Genomic DNA, 13,502 nt, shown 5'->3' with positions numbered 1-13,502 from the left:
TGGGGGGTGGCAATGGTAAGATATGTATACATATAATACCTTAATAAAAAAAAAAAAGAAAAAGAAAAAAAGAATGTGAGAATAGACCTAGCTGGTTTGGCTCAGTGGATAGAGCATCGGCCTGCAGACTGAAGGGTCCCAGGTTCCATTCTGGTCAAGGGCACATGCCTGGGTTGCAGGTTCAATCCCCAGTGGGGGGCGTGTAGTAGGCAGCCAAGTGAAGTTTTGCTCTCACATACATATTTCGCTCTTTCCCTCTCCTCTCCGTTTTCTCTAAAAATAAATACGTAAATACATAAATAAATAAAGTTGCCGAAACCTGTAAGTCGGCCTGCGGACTCAAGGGTCCCAGGTTCAATTCTGGTCAAGGGCATGTACCTTGGTTGTGGGCACATCCCCAGTGGGGAGGGGGGGGGGGGTGCAGGAGGCAGCTGATCGATGTTTCTCTCTCATCGATGTTTCTAACTCTCTATCCCTCTCTCTTCCTCTCTGTAAAAAATCAATAAAATATATTTTTTTAAAAATAAATAAAGTTATCTGAGTTTTCTGCTCTATGGATGACAATGCTTATTCTCTTCCTTTTCTAATATTTATTTCCGCTTGTTTATTCCTTACATTCCCTAGCAGACCGCCTTTGAAAGCTTCCAACCTGCCTGACACACTTAAAGGGGAAAGGATTTGACTTTTTACAGAAGGAGTCCACTGGAGGAAAGCTCACAGGACTTAGGAGGAATTTGGGAGCTATCTGGTGGGAAGGACTGTGTACTTAAGCTGCGTTTGCAGAAAAGGCACACAATTTTTACTTATATTGTAAGTTCCTTTGGGGGCTGGTGGAGATGTTGATGGAGATATGGAGGGAGAATTGAACCCCCTCCATACTAGCCACCAGCATTTCCTTTGCACAACCACTACCAATAATTGGTTGATTAGAACAGCCCTGGAGCTGGGGGCATAGGCCACAGCTGGACAACATAGGTCTGGCTGGACAACAGGGGGATCATTGGGGCAACTAGTGAATGGAGGAGGTGGGGTTCATTCTGCTCCTCTCTCTGTTCTGAAGGATGGCTTCACTGGGAACCTGCCTCAGCTGACCCCAGCAGCTAATGTTGTCCCCTGGCTTTACACCTCTGGTACTTTAATCACTTCTCCATTATCACATGAACCCTACTGTACTGCGATGCTGTGTTTACCAGTCAGCCCTCCCCACTAGACCAGGGATCCTCTCCGAGTCATCTTAGGATCCTCCACCAGGGAACAAGTGCTCAAACCAATGGTTGTGCAATGACACTAGACAGATCTCCTATGATTTATGGATCATGGATCTCCACTAGGATTCAGAGTGTCTGTCACTGCAGGTACATGGTTATGCCTAAGGTGTGCCTGAAAGCTTCACTTGCATACAGCCAGGCTGGTCTGTCTGGCATTGCTCTTTCCAAACCATCCTCTATTGTTTAAAGTTAGTGGCCATCTCGCACCTAGGTCCAGGTGTGGCCACGTGCCCCTGGGTCTGGGAGAGGCCAAGCGTCCCTGGGTCCGGGTGAGACCATGTGTCCCTGGATGCGGGTGAGGCCTCGTGCACCTAGGTCCAGGCGAGGCCACGTGCCCCTGGGTCTGAGAGAGGCCACACACCCCTGGGTCTGGGCGAGACCATGTGTCCCTGGATCCGGGTGAGGCCTCGTGCACCTAGGCCCAGGTGAGGCCACGTGCCCCTGGGTCTGGGAGAGCCCAAGCGTCCCTGGGTCCGGGTGAGACCATGTGTCCCTGGATCCGGGTGAGGCCTCGTGCACCTAGGCCCGGGTGAGGCCACGTGCCCCTGGGTCTGGGAGAGGCCAAGCGTCCCTGGGTCCGGGTGAGACCATGTGTCCCTAGACCCGGGTGAGGCCACGTGCCCCTTAGTCCGGGTGAAGCCGTGCCCCTGGGTCCAGCCGAGACCAAACCAGAGGGAGTCAGACCTCCGTTACCACCATTTGTCCACCATCCAGAGCTGAGGGGTCAGTGCTGACATGTACACATAAGGAACTGGTGGACATTGAAATTGGGTCTCAATAGAACTGTTGGTCCAGAAAGAAACTCACTACAGACTGATCCATCTGCCTGTCAGCATAACTATTATTGCCCATCTCACATTCAGTTCTCATAAGTATATATCTAGTGACATATGATCTTGCTCATCTAGGGGAAATGATGAACAACATAGACTGATGAACAAGAACAGAACCAGAAGCAAGGAGATATCGATCGGACTATCGGGCCTCGGAGGGAGGATAGGGGAGGGTGGGGGGAGGGGGAGAGTTCAACCAAAGGACTTGTGTGCATGCATATGAGCCTATCCAACGGTTAAGTTCTACAGGGGGTTGGGGCATGCGTGGGGAGGGGGGGGATGGGAATGGGGGGATGAGGACAAATATGTGACACCTTAATCAATAAAGAAATTTAAAAAAAAATAAAAAATAAAAAAATAAAGTTAGTGGCCATCTGTTCGAGTGCAAATTATGCACCTACCCATAAATGCCAAATTTATCATGCCACTGGTGCCTACCATTCTGCCCCGGGCAAGCATTTTTTTTTTTTTAGGCTAAGTCATGCTCTCCACCTGGTTCTCTTATCATTTATAAATAGTAGCAGGAAGTGTAGGAGACCATTGCCTAGAGCTACCCATGCTTTGCGTTTACTGCCCTGGGAATATTGTGATCTAATGCCTAGACTAAAAAGGAATTGAGGATGGGAAAGTCCCCGAAGGGAGTGGACATTCCTCCTATTAATCATCTAGAGAAAATGTAGCTCATGAGGCAGAAAGTAGTGACTGGACACAGAGAAAAGAGACTGGGGCCTGGACTGCAAAACGCCTACAGGTCAAGAGGCAGCTACAGGGGAAAAGAGTGTTGGCCACCAGGGGGCAGCAATGGGCCCACTGAGAAAGACCAGGACAAGCAGCCATATCTTATATCTATTTTTAAAACCCCTTGTGTTTAATTCTTTCTGCTTTTCCTAATCCCCCAGTCAAGCCGGTTCAGCATTCCAGTCTATTTAGACTAATGACTGAGAATTAGAAAAGACTCTGGTCCACCCTCAAGCCTGGAAGAGCAGCAGTGGTAGCTTAGGTCTCCAGTGGGAACACGATCTGGGGGTCAAGAGTCGAAAAGAATCTTTGCCTTCATGGCAAGAAAGAGCATTTCATTGAGGAGGGGGAAGGGCACATGTACATGGGCATGAGATAATGTTTTATCTACTTGAAAATGTTCCAACAAGTCTACCCACCCAACTATCTTCAACCTCACTTCCCACTTCTAACCGCTCCATCACAAACAGATCTGTAATGTTCCTAATGGGAAAGCATTTCTCCTTTCTGTGCATAGCATCCAATGCCCCAAAGACACGTGGAGGTCATGCGTCGTGATATGTGAAGCCTGAATGCCACTCTGATGGCAAAATGCGGAGGCCTCTTCTTGACACCATGTTTTTTAAATGGCAGCTTCTATGCAAGACCACGTGAACAGCACAGTACGGCTGTGAGTATATCGATGTTGCCACGTGTCAGCTTTGATGTCCGCATCGGCGTCTCTTCACATTCCTGAAGGAGAATCCACTTAAACCTGAGGACCAAAGTGGAGGCAAAGAAGGGGGAGGAGAGGATTCACCCCCCTCCCAGGGATTACCCCCATTGCCAAATGAGAGGTTCAAGGACAAGCATGTGGCCTAAGATGATCCACTCAGAGCCAAGTTCAGGTTGGTTGTTTAACAACATTGGAAAAAACAAGTATGTAGTCTTGTTGCTGCTGGATGTCATTTTGCTACCATAAATGGCAAACCAGTCCAAGGACAATAACTAACATGCGGAGGAAGGCAGAGCTCAGAGAACCAGAGAAACAGGAGCCAGGGTCCTGAACAAAGCAAGTGCAGAGGTCATCTTCTCTCTGTACTTTTCAGTTACATGAGGCAATAAATTCTCTTTATTGTTAAGACCTATTTGTTGGAGAGTGGGAATTTTTGAGCACTCCAGAGAGGCCGTGGACTGTGCCCCAGACAGAGCTGTCAGTGCTGACACTAGGCCAGGCCTTGAGATAGGATCTCATGGCCCCTTCCCAGCATGTAGGCCTTCTTTCATAGAATACTGTCAGCTTTCTGAAGAACAAGATGACCCTGTGAATAACATGGTCGTCATTGGCATGATCCTGACGTTGCTTGGGAAAAACTGTTTCGTCTTGGGTTACTTGTTCTGCAAAAACTGGATGTGGTTAATGTGCTTAAAAGTGGTCCTACACGAAGGGTCGCTGCTGCTCTCTGGTCTCCCTGCATGGAGAATGGCAGAGCAGTCGCCAGGTCTCCCAGCCGCCCGGCTAATAAAGGCTCCCTAAATTTTAATTTGGTCTGGGTTCCAGCAGTCATTCACTCGCATCCGCTCCACACTATTCAAGTAAAGTTTTCTGTTACCCCCAACCAAAACTGTGCCTAACTGAGAGAGTTCTAGAAACAAAAGGTGATCTAGAATGAGAGGAGAGGGGAGGAATGTCATTGCATCACAGGGTCCTGGCTGTGACGGTCAGGATAATAGCAGGACATAATAGAGATATGACCTCCTGGGTGCAGACCTCCTGCCCCCAATTGCCAAGCTCTGGTGGAAGCCAGAGAAGAACTTGGAAAGTTGAGTACATGAGGGATCCAGAAATCCCTGCTTTGAAGTCAGACAGACCATAATTCAAACACTGCCCACCCCCCTTTATTAGTTTGTGATCTTGGACAAGTTTGTTAACATGTATCAAAGTATTCTTATCCACAGACATGGAGATAATAAAACTTGCCTAATGGTGCTGTTGTGATGATGAATGAGATAAGAGTACAGTATCTAGAGCCAAACCACCCACTTCCATGCAAATCCCAGCTCTGTCCCATGGCCAGTATGTCCACGAGAAGAGTAGATACTTGCCTTGGGCCTCAATTTTCTCATCTTTAAAATGAGGATGAAAGTAGCACCTAGCTTATAGGATGGATATGAAGATCAATGAGTTAATACATGTAAAGTGCTTAGCACAGCATCTCACAGATAACAAATGTTGAATCACTTTTATCCGTCTTTATACAAAACTCCCATGGTCCTATTGGGTAAATATGTACCAAACACACTAAACAATACAGACCCTGACCCTGCAATCCCACCTAATAAAAAGGAAGGAAGGAACGTAGGAGGGAAGGAAGAGTGGAAGGACAGTTTATCACAGGATTGTTCATAATAAAATTGGGTAATCATTTCAATGTCTTTCAAAATACTTTTATACAAAGTATAGTAGAACTATAAAATGGAACACTATGCTTCTATTTTGATAACTGTATCTCAAGTGCCTAGGAGGTATCTTAGTAATTAGGGTTCAATATAAAGTTTTTGAAGAAAGAAAAGCTAAGGGAAGAAAGATGGATTATATTTCTAGAGATTGGAGGACCCACCATGACTTGCTTTCTGTTTATTTCACCTCCAGCCTCTGGCAAATAATTCTGAAGGTAAAGTGGACTCCACCATGGCCATAAAGAAATGACTTAGCAGAACATAAGACCTCTAGCTATACTGGAAAACCAACTTAGATAAAGCAAAGGAGATAAAAAAGAATCTAGGCCTGATTGACAGGGACTGTAGTTGCAACAACAATCCAGTAGAGGGCAGCATTATCTTCGGTGGGAGTGGTGAAATAATCCAGGTGAAAATACCTTGTACTCCCTAGAAATTGGATTAGACAACAAACATCTTTCACCTAACACCACCCTTGAAAGTTTGAAAACCTTTTCCATTCTCCCCTTCAAGTCCTTCCAGGTTAGACTTTAGCAAGTGCCAGAATATGAGTGCAGTTTGAGATGAGCGGTTGAGGTTTGTCACCCACATATGTCACTCAACTAATCACTGGCTTCAAGAACTTAATAGTCCTGTTCCTGTGGTCATCACTCTTTTCCAGCCCACTGACCCTTCCTCCAGAGCAGTGTGAACCCATACTTTCAAACAGCACCTTTGCATACTCTCGGCAAAGCAATGAAAAGGTATAGTTCAGAGAACTAAAAAATTTTCCATTTTCTTCTAGCTCATTATTTGGTCCTCCAGCAGTTAGCTCGGCCTGCCATCACAAAATCCCGTGGACTCGGTGGCTTAAACAACAGCTATGTATTTCTTACAGTCTGAAGGCTGGAAGTCTGAGATCAGGGTGCCGGCAAGCCTGTGTTGTGGTGAGAGCTCTCCATCTGGTTTGCAGACAGCTGTCTTCCATGCAGCCGTTTGCTCTCACGGTGCAGAGAGAGAAGGAGCTCTGGTCTCTTCCTCTTCTTATAAAGACACTAATATCATCGTGGGGCCCCACCCTCATGACTCCATCTAAACTTAATTGTCTCCCAAAGGCCCCACATCCAACAACCATGACTTTGGGGATTGAGGCTTCAACATACGAATTTTGAGGAGGCACAGACATTCAGCCATAACAAGCACAGCATCACAATTTGAGTAGGATGATTTCCTTCCCCTGTAGTGCTCTCTTACATATTCATGAGGCAAGTTCCAACAAACTTCTGTCTGTCTTTAGTGCAGGCTTGCTTGCTTGTTTTCTCTTATAGGGAGGTAACTACTCAGAGCTCTACCCTATGTGACCCAACCAGCATAAGCAACAGTCTGTCTTGACAGGCGTGGCTGCCAACATAGTATCCTTGGTTGCAGTAAAAACAAACTGTACAAATAGTTACCTGGGAGTGAGGGATTAGGGATGGAACGGGAAGAGAGGGAACAGGTGGGAAGAATACTTTTCATTAATAGATTTTAATAGTTAAAACATGTGAACTGGTTCCTACTTAAATATTAAGTGTAAAATATAAACCTAAAATGTTAAAAACGAACTTAAACATGGAGTGGGGAAATGCGGTGCTGCTGAACACCTCCTTTAAGCGCTGGTCTGCAATTGTCTGTCTTCTGGCTGCCCTGTCTCCACTTTCACCCAGGGAGCCCAGGAGGCCTTCGGCCAATTCCAGGAAGCACCTGGCTGGGCCCCGGGTTAGAGACCCGTTGCTTCTCTTCATTCCCTCCACTACAGACCCTTGACTCCAAATCAGCTCACCCTGGACTCTCTTGGTCCTTATCTCCTTCCTGTCACTGGTCTATCTAGCTTCTCGTCAGTCCCTCCACTGCAAGCCAGGGCATCCTGGCATCTCATCTTCCTCTTGGCCCTCTCTGCCTGCACTGTTTCCAGAGGTGATTCCAGATAACTCCATGAATGTGCTCCTACACTCTCCTAGGCACCAAGGTGACATCACACCCTGGGTTTTCATCTAGCCCTGGCAGTGAACTCTCACTAACTTGCATTGACTATTGAAACCCTCTTATGTGCCCTAGCAACATCCCCATTTTCTTTCATTTAAAATAAGGCTCTTGATTTATACTTGATTGTACATAGATACAGCTTCCATTGAAATTACCTCTCATACTAGTAGTCCTAAAGCCACGGATGCAATCAGACTGAAGGTGAGTTTCTTTGGCTGCACAGAATTGGTTCCTTTGTTCATTTAAATTAAAATTGGTTCCCAACTCTTAAAAAGTTAGACATTTTCATATTAAAAGAATCTGGGTTTTGCCGAAACCGGTTTGGCTCGGTGGATGGAGCGTCGGCCTGCGGACTCAAGGGTCCCAGGTTCGATTCTGGTCGGGGGCATGTACCTTGGTTGCAGGCACATCCCCAGTAGGGGGTATGCAGGAGGCAGCTGATCGATGTTTCTCTCTCATCGATGTTTCTAACTCTCTATCCCTCTCTCTTCCTCTCTGTAAAAAATCAATAAAATATATTTTTAAAAAAAGAATCTGGGTTTCTATGTCCTCTTCTAAAATTTAGAAGATTGGCAATACTGAGCCCATGGGACGGCGGGGGGGGGGGGGGGGTCGGGCGGGGGGGGGAACCTGCTAAATTGGTACAGAGAAGAGATCCTAGAAACACCATTCAATTTTAAACAAAAACCCCAAAGCAATCAAATGGGAAAAAGAAAGTTTTAGCAATAACATGGTGCTGGAATAACTAAATATGGGAAAAACACAAACTTTGACCCCTATATAGTACACAAACATTATTTCGAGATGAATCATAGGCCTAAATGTAAAAGCTAAAACTGAAAAGCCTTTAGAGAAAAACATGAATGAGTATTATCTTCATAACTTAGGGTTACGCTAAAGGCTTCTTAGACAAATAAAAGAATGCAACAACCATTTTTAAAAATTTTTGATAAATTAGACTTCATCATAATCAGAAATTTCTACTCATCAAAAAGACAATGTTTAAAACAGGAATAGACAAGCCGCTGCCTGGGAGCCAGCACTGACTCGGTGGTGGTAGAAGCCATGGCTGGCCGAGGTCTCCCCAAGAGAGAGACCATGGCGTGAGAAGGGAGGAGAGCCATAGCTCCCAAATGCACTGATTGTCCTTGTGCCTCTCACACAAATCTGTAACTCAAATGTCTCACAGCTTCCAGCCATGTTAAATTGTAATCAAGACAATAAATTACATGGCTAAAGTTTGGAAATAGACAAGCTGGAAACTAAACATTCCCTAGGCCTCTGAAACCCAGATGCACGACAGAGTCAAGCTGCCTCCTGCCTTTAGACACAACCCAGAAACAGAGCTGATGGGTGACATTGGCAGGCCCCGGAGGAAACCCATCTCTCCTGTATTTATTCCTTTTGTCCTCTTGATGCTATTTAAGGAATAAACATTTACCCTTAAAGATGGTCCTCCTAAGAGTACAGAGATGGCATAAAGAACATACTAGTTGTCAGAAAACCTGGTTTAGAATTACATTAAGTTGGACAACTTAACTACTCAGAACCTCTTTTTCCTCTTGTGTAAACTAAGGATAATAACTCTGTAAAGAACAAATGAGAAAACACTCTTTTTAAAAATATATATATTTTATTGATTTTTTTACAGAGAAGAAGGGAGAGGGATAGAGAGTTAGAAACATCGATGAGAGAGAAACATCGATCAGCTGCCTCCTGCACACTCCCCACTGGGGATGTGCCTGCAACCAAGGTACATGCCCTTGACTGGAATCAAACCTAGGACCCTTCACTGAGCCAAACCATCTAGGGCTCCATTCTTAACATTTTTGAAGAAGCATGGTAGCTCGACTGCAATAAAAACATAATACAGCCCAACTGGTGTGGGTCGGTGATTGAGCATCGACCTATGAACCAGGTCACGGTTTAATTCCCAGTCAAGGCACATGCCTGGGTTGCAGGCTCAGTCCCCATAGCGGGGTGTGCAGAAGGCAGCCAATCAATGATTCTCCTTTATCATCGATGTTTCTCTCTCTTTCCCTTTCCCTTCCTCTCTGAAATCAATAAAAATATTTTTTTAAAAAATACAGACAGCAGTGTAGAAGCAAGATCATGAGACAGGCAGAGAAGGTACTCTCTCTCTCCCTCTGACCAAAAGCGCTGACCCAGTCCTGTCAGCCTCAGCACCTGCCTTGGATGGCTTTCTCTTTTGTTTTTTGTTTGTTTGTTTTGTTTGTTTGTTTTATTGATTTCAGAGAGGAAGAAAGAGTTAGAAACATCAATGATGAGAGGGAATCATTGATTGGCTGCCCCCTGCACGCCCCCCACTGGGGATCAAGCCCACAACCCAGGTACGTGCCCTTGACCACTGGAATCAAACCTGGGACCCCTCAGTCCAAAAGCCGATGCTCTATCCACTGAACCAAACCAGCAAGGATATCTCTCTTGGTGTTAGAACCTGCATGATGTCGATGGTGGATGAATCCTCTCTCTCCAGTTACCACTCAATCCCTCCTCCCCTACAGCCAGATTTCTATAAAGAACTGTGTGTTTTCCCTCCTTTTTCTCCTAATTCTCAGCCCATCAAGTTGGCCGCTGAGCTCCGCCCCTCCACCAAAACCAGTTCTCTCCTTGGACACCTCTCAGTCCTATCTCAATTTCCCAGCAGCATTTAGCATCACACTCCTGTGTCTATCCTTTCATGGTATCCTTCACCAGTGTTTCCTTTCTCTTGCTCTTCTTCCTGTACCCTCTTTCCTAGACAACCTCATCCAGTGTGTTAATCACTGTACAAACACCAGTGTCCTCCAGGAGACATTTGCTTCATTGCTATAGCCACATGTCTTATAAATTTCATTCATTCATTCTCATTCATTCATGTCTCATAGATCTCATTCATTCTGTTCATCACCTAAATGCGTCAGGAGCTACAGGTACTGGATAAAAGAAACAAAGAACTACAAACCTGTCAGAATGGCTGTCATCAATAAATCAACGAACAAGTGTTGGTGAGGATATAGAGAAAAGGGAATCCTCATGCACTGTTGGTGGGAAATGCAAATTGGTACAGCCACTATGAACCTGTTTCTATTTTGTTAATTTATTTTGTTCATTAGATTTCACATAGGAGTGAAATCATAAGGTACTTGCCTTTCTCTGACTGGCTAATTTCACTTACTATAATGCTCTCTAGGTCCACCCATGCTGTCTCAAAGGGTAATATTTCCTTCTTTTTTATGGCTGAATAGTATTCCATAGTGTAAAGGAACCACAGCTTAAGGCCACTGGAATTTTGATAAAGGGTGCATTGAATCTGTAGATGCTTTGGGGAAGTATTGCCATCTTAACAATAGTCTCCCAATTCATGACCATGGAATGTCTTTCCATTGATTTAGGTCTTCTTTAATTTATTTTAGCAATGTTTTGTGGGTTTTAGTGTACAGACCTTTCTCCTCCTTGGTTATACTTATTCCTAAGTAATTTATTCTTTTAAATGAAAATCATTTCTTCATTCCTTTTCAGATTGTTTCTTGCTGGACTATAGAAACACAACTGAATTTTGTGTATTGATGATCTTAAACACTAAAAGTTTGCTGAATTCAATTATTAGCTCTAGCAGTTTTTTGTGGATTCTATGCGATTTCCTTTTTTAAAAAAAAAATATACATTTTTATTTATTTCAGAGAGGAAGGAAGAGGGAGAGAGAGATAGAAACATCGATGACAGAGAATCATTGATTGGCTGCTTCCTGCATGCCCCCTACTGGGGATAGAGCCTGCAACCCAGGCATGTACCCTTGACCAGAATCAAATCCAGGACCCTTCAGTCTGCAGGCTGAAGCTCTATCCACTGAGCCAAAGCAGCTAGGGCTATGGAATTTTCTTTATACAGAATTATGTCATGTGCAAATAGAGATAAGTTGAGTTCTTGTTTTCCAATTTAGATGCCTATTTATTTTTATTGCCTATTTTCTCTGGCTAGGACTTCCAGTACAATGACAAATGGCACAGGTGAAAGCAAACATCTTTGTCTTCTTTCTGATATGAGAGGAAAGCTTTCAGTCTTTCCCCACTGAGTATGATGGTAGTTTTGAGGTTTTTCTCATAAACGTCCACTATCATGTTTTAAAAATTCCCTTTCATTCCTAATTTTCTGAGTATTTTTATCATGAAAGGGTGCTGAATTTTGTCAAATGTCTTTCGTGCATCTATTGAGCTCTTTTTTCTTTTCCTTCATTCCATTAATGGGATGCATTACATTCATTGATATTCTTATGTTGAACCAACATGCATTTCTGAGATAAATTTTACTTGATCGTGGTATATAATCTTTTTAATGTGCTGTTGAGTTCGGTTTGCTAGTTGTTTTTTTGTTTTTTTAAGAAACTGTTTATTTTCCATCAACCTTATTTCCGTTCTGTTAAGAATTTGTGGAAGAACAGCTTAGGACCACTCAGTGGTTGTTGCTACCCATTCAGTAGCCTGAGCAGTGGGGGCTGCAGGCCAGTCTTCCGTGGCAGGCTGAGCACTCCAATCTTCAGTAGGAAACTGCTGAATGGGTACAGAGGGCACCTGCACGCCTTCAGACCAGTCTGCGACCTCAGGCTGAGCAGCAGTGAACTCAGGAGCAGGAGCAGTCCATTCACCCTGAAATTCCTCCTTGGTCACAGCCTTTTTAGCAGCGGCCTGCTCTTCCTTTTCAATCTCTTCAGGATCTCTGTAGAAGTATAGATCAGGCATGACTTCCCACGGGTGTTCACGGGAGATGGTGCCACGCATGCGTAGTACTTCCCGGGCCAGCATCCACCACATCAGACCCACTGAGTGAGCCCCCTTGTTGTTGCAAGGGATGGCAATGTCCACATAGCGCAGAGGAGAGTCTGTGTTACACAGAGCAATGGTGGGCAGGTTAACATAAGACGCCTCTGTGAGAGGCTGGTGGTCAGCCCTGGGGTCAGTAACCACCAGAAGTCTTGGCTCCCAGAAGGCTGCCTGGATCTGGTTGGTGAAGGTTCCAGGAGTGAAGCGGCCGGCAATAGAAGTGGCTCCAGTGGCAGCAGCAAACTTCAGCACAGCTCGCTAGCCAGGATTCCTGGACGATATGACACTGACGTCAGCTGGGTTTTCGATGGCAACAATGGCCCGAGCTTCCAGCAGAAGCTTCTCCCAGGTTCTCTTCAGATTGATGATGTAGATGCCATCACTTTTCCTTTTGTAGATGTACTGTTCCATCTGGAAGTCAAGGTTGGTGCCACCTAAGTGGGTTCCTGCTGCAAGGAATTTGAGGACATCCTCCACCTTCATTTGCAGGACATCAAGGGCTCCGGACATGGTGAAAAGTTTACCTTTAAGTTACGTGGGAACCGAGAACAATGCCCTATAGAGCCCTCCCTGGGTAGCGCGGAAAGGTGGTTTGCTAGTATTTTGTTGGGGATTTTTCAAAATATGTTTTTATTGATTTCAGAGAGGAAGGAAGAGGGAGAGAGAGATAGAAACATCAGTGATGAGAATCACTGGTCAGCTGCCTTCTGCACGCCCCCTACTGGGGATTGAGCCCGCAACCCGGGCACATGCCCTTGACCAGAATCGAACCCGGGATCCTTCAATCTGCAGGCTGATGCTCTATCCTCTAAGCCAAACCGGCTAGGGCTTGTTGGGGATTTTTGAATCTATATTCATAAAAGATAGTGATCTGTAGTTTGCTTTTCTTGCGGTATCTTTGTCTCGGTAACACTGGCTTCATAGAATGTGTTAGGAAGTTTTCCTTCCTCTTCTGTTTCTTGGAAGAATTTGAGTAGAGTTGGTATTACTTCTTTAAACGTTTGGCAGAATTTACCAGTGAAGCCATATGGTCCTAAACTTTTTTTTCTTAGGAAGTTTTTGATTATTGATTCAGTATCTTGTTATAGATATTTTCTACTCTTGAGTTTTGGTAATTTGTGTCTTTCTAGAACTTGTTCATTTCATCTACATTATTTAATATTTTGGTATACAGTCACTCATGATATTCTCTTAATTATTTTAATTTATGTAAGGTGTGTATTTTCATTTCTCGTTTTAGTTTTTTTGCCTCAATCAAGCTAAAAGTTTATCAACTTTGTTAATCTTTTCAAAGGGAAAATCCTTTTATTTCATTGGTTCTCTTTATTGTTTCTCCATTCTCTATTTTATGTATCTACTAGTGGCCCAGTGCACGAAATTCATGCATGTGGGGGGGTTCC

The 13,502-nt window shown here is 44.6% G+C and overlaps 1 pseudogene; it reads right to left on the bottom strand.

Moving 5' to 3' along the window:
• Positions 1-11,675: 11,675 nt before the first annotated feature.
• LOC129150764 (40S ribosomal protein SA-like) lies at positions 11,676-12,651 on the bottom strand (annotated as a pseudogene).
• Between the last annotated feature and the right edge of the window lie 851 nt (positions 12,652-13,502).

Source organism: Eptesicus fuscus, chromosome 11 (assembly GCF_027574615.1).
Source record: "Eptesicus fuscus isolate TK198812 chromosome 11, DD_ASM_mEF_20220401, whole genome shotgun sequence".
NCBI lineage: Eukaryota > Metazoa > Chordata > Mammalia > Chiroptera > Vespertilionidae > Eptesicus > Eptesicus fuscus.
Note: the sequence above shows the minus strand (reverse complement) of the source record. Positions and strands in the feature narration are given on the sequence as shown.